The sequence below is a fragment of the Elephantulus edwardii genome, unplaced genomic scaffold (genome assembly GCF_000299155.1).
Source record: "Elephantulus edwardii isolate Elephantulus edwardi_28Jun2011 unplaced genomic scaffold, EleEdw1.0 scaffold00355, whole genome shotgun sequence".
Classification (NCBI taxonomy): domain Eukaryota; kingdom Metazoa; phylum Chordata; class Mammalia; order Macroscelidea; family Macroscelididae; genus Elephantulus; species Elephantulus edwardii.
In genome coordinates, this window is record NW_006400105.1 from 110713 (window position 1) to 114635 (window position 3923).

A 3923-nucleotide genomic window follows, 5' to 3' on the forward strand; every position below is an offset into this window, starting at 1 on the left:
CTCGTCTAAATCCAGCCTGCACATCAGGCAGTTCTCGGTTGAAATATTGCTCCAAACGTTTTTGGATAATTTTCAGCAGAACATTGCTTGCATGTGATATTAATGATATTGTTCGATAATTTCTACACTCTGTTGGGTCACCTTTCTTTGGAATGGGAACAAATATCGATCTTTTCCAGTCAGTTGACTGTTCTCCAGATTTCTTGGCACAACTTAGCACATCCAGGGCAGCGTCTGTTTGTTGAAATAAATCAATTGGTATGCTGTCAACTCCTGGAGCCTTGTTTTTTGCCATTTCCTTCAGAGCAACTTGAACCTTCTTGATCACCGTAGGCTCTTGCTCATATGTTATTTCATGAAATTCCTCTGTGTCAGCCAATTCCTTCTGATACAGTGACTCTGTGTACTCCTTCCATCTTCTTTTTATACTTCCTGGATCATTTAACATTCTACCCAAAGTATTCTTAAGTATTGCCACCCGTGGCTTGAATTTGTTTTTCAACTCCTTTGACTTAAGAAACGCTGAGCGAGTTCAGCCCTTTTGATTTTCTGACTCCAGCTCTGCATATTTCATTATAGTATCTTGCTTTGTCTTTCTGGGCTGCCTTTTTTGACATTTTCTGTTCAGCTCCTTGATTTCTTGGTTTCTTCCTTTAGCTTTGGCTTCGCGTCGCTCTAAGGTTGTAGTCTATTTTCTGCAGCAATTGTTGTTTCAAGTCATCCTCACTTTCAGCAAGCAAGATTGCCTCATCTGCATAATGCAAGTTGTTGATGAGTCTTCTTCCAAACCAGATGCCACATTCTTCTTCATAGAGTCCATCTTCTCCAGTGATTTGGTCAGAACACACATTGAACAAGTATGGGGGAAATGATACAACCTTGATTTACACATTGCCTGGTTTAAAACTGTGCTGTGCTTCCTTATTCTGTTCCAATCACTGTTTCTTGATCTATGTACAGGTTTTGCATGAGTATAATTAAGAGTTCTGGGATTCTTGTTCTTTTTTTTTTATTCTTATTTAAGACCTTTATTAACAGGTGCTTGCAGTTTTGTTGACTTTTTTTGAAAAAATCAAGTTGTAAACTTTTATTACAAATTAAAAATGACGTTCTTAAAAATCTCAACTTGACCAGATATGAAACAATTTAAAAACCTTTAAAGGTGTATTGAGAAAAACCAGGCTTTTAAAAAAACACGTTTGTCATTACCAAAAAGAGACATCTTTAGGTAAAAATAATAAAAACCCCATGCTGCATAGATAATGCAGATAGTTCTAGTTATCTGGTCAACGGGCAAAAAGCAAGCACTTAAGGTCTTCAGCTCCAATCTTTTGTTCATTTCTTATTGCTGGAATTTCATATTCATTTCTTCTTGTTGGATGACTAAACGGGATGATGGTAGAGATGGTAAGCCGGCATTTACTCAGCCCCGCCCTGCTCAGCCTCAGGAGCGGACGAATTCTCAGCTGGTGGATCGGCTGCTTTTGTCTCTTTGCCATCTTGTGGTTTAGGGTTTTCTGGGCGTCTACGTCGGTAATTGAAGTTGCGACGGTACCGACGTTAAGGTGGCTGCTGACCTTGGGTCTCATCTTGATTTTCCTTATCTTCTTCATTGCCGTCGTCTCTAGGCTGTCTTTGGCGAGGAGGGCCCCTGCGAAATCGTGGTCTAAAACCCCGATACATATTCTGCCTCACTGGTCTACCTTGTTCTCCTGCACCCTGGTTGTCAGCACCCTCCATCACTTCTCCCTGAACAGGATGGTTGGAATACTGTGGTCGACGCCCATAGGGTCTCCGCATGTAGTAAGGTGGGAACCGTCGCCTGCGGTAGGGCCGGCGTGTTGGGCCTGGCCTTTGGGAGCACTCTCCGATCCCTCGTTCTTCTCCCCACTCTCACTATTCTGGTAATTCTGCTGGTAATTACGTGGAGGACCCCTACGACGTGGATAACGTCTATAATGGTTACGGTCTGCTGCATATTTACAGCCTTGCACTGGAACGCCACCAGGACCTGTAACATTTGCTGCCTCCGCACGCTTTTCTCCTTCAACAACATCAAACTCCACAGTCTCTCCATCTCCTACACTGCGAAGGTACTTCCTGGGGTTATTCTTCTTTATGGCAGTCTGGTGTACAAATACATCTTCCTTAGTGTCATTCCTGTTGATGAAACCATATCTGTTCCTTACATTGAACCATTATACTGTTCCCAAAACCTTCGTTGCGGTGACCTTCTTGTCCCCGCCGGCAGGCGCCACCGATGTGAGGCCGCCCGGGGCCGCCGCTCCCTGCGCCGCTGCCCGTGGTGCCGGGCTTGGTGTCGGCAGCGCTGAGGGTGGGGGCGGCGGGCGGCTGCTGGGTCTCGGTCTCGCTGCTCATGGTTGCGGTGATGGTGACTGGGGCCGGCTGTAGCAGCTGCGGCTCCTCCCGGGGTGTGATGGTAACTAGGCTGGCGGCGGCGGTGGGACTGCTCAGGGCTCTCAAGGGTCCGCTCTCCGCTCCCGCTACCGATCGAACTCGGGATTCTTGCTCTTCTAATTGTTAGTCATAATTTCTTTTTATCGTCCACAGAGTCAAATGTCTTTGTGTAGTCAATAAAACAGAAGTAAACATCTTTCTGTTAGTCTCTGCTTTCAGCCAAGATTCATTTGACATCAGCAATTATATCCTTCATTCCATGACTTCTGAATCCAGTTTTAATTTTTGGAACTTCATGGTTGATGGACTGTCAGCATTGAACCATTTCAGAAAGAATATCATCATTTCAATGGCACATAACAACAACAACATATCATCAAGAACCAATAGTAATGAAAAAATAATTTCAAATGGCACTGACTGCATTAGTAAAAATTAAGACCACAGGAATAGATGCAACACCAATTGAAGTGTTTCAAGAAACAGGTACAGCCCTGGATGTGCTCTTTAACCTATGCCAAAAAGTGTGGAAGACAGCACCTGACCAACTGAGTGAAACAGATCTATATTTGTTTGATTCCAAATAAAGATGATCCAACAGAGTGTGGAAATTATGAAAGAACATAATTAATATCACATGCAAGTAAAATCTTAAACTATAGGGTGCACAGATGTGTAAAACTGTGTATATATGAGTCATTGAGAATGTAATGACAGTAACAATGGGCTTAAACATATCAGAAAGGATAGGGCAGGATAGGGAAATGTTCGTAGGTTTGCTATGAGTCATAGTAAACTAGATAGCACCTAACAAAATAGAATGTAACAAAATCAAATGTTGTTGTTGTTATGTGTTGTCAAGGAACCTGTGATTCACAGTGACCCTACTATGCACAATAGCTCTGAACTCTGTCCTATCCAGAGCCAATCTCACTGTGTCCGACACCCCTAGCCCCATTGCTCCAGTTCTTGTGTCTACCCATTTTATCCAGATTCTGCCTATCCTGCGCTGAACCTCCACCCTTCAAAGCATGAAGTCCTTCTCCAAGGACTGGACCTTACTTGCAACATGCCCAAAGTATGTGAGACAGAGCTTCAAAATCATTCTCTCAGAAGCAACTTGGTTTCACCATCTCCAAGACAAGCCATTGTGTTCTCTTGGCCATTCATGAAATGTTCAACATTCTTCTCCAGCACCACAACTCAAAGACATCGATTCCTCTCTGTCACCCTTAGTCCTTGTCCAGTTCTCTGATGCATAGCAAGTAAGTCCAAAGATTGTATCCTGACATCGTTGCCCTTTAGCACTCTGGAGACGTCCATACTAGTATATTTTCCTAATGCAATTTGTCTTTGATTTTCTGACCGATGGTGCCAAGAGTTCTGATTATGGATCCAAGCAAGCTTAAATTGTTAACAATCTCAATCTCTTCTCTATCAGATTCTGCCAATTGGTAAAGTGGTGACAATCTTTATTTTCTTTTTTTTATTAAATTTTATTAATT

The 3923-nt window shown here is 42.9% G+C and overlaps 1 pseudogene; it reads right to left on the reverse strand.

Moving 5' to 3' along the window:
* Positions 1 to 1419: 1419 nt before the first annotated feature.
* Positions 1420 to 2379, reverse strand: LOC102871883 (annotated as a pseudogene).
* Positions 2380 to 3923: the final 1544 nt, after the last annotated feature.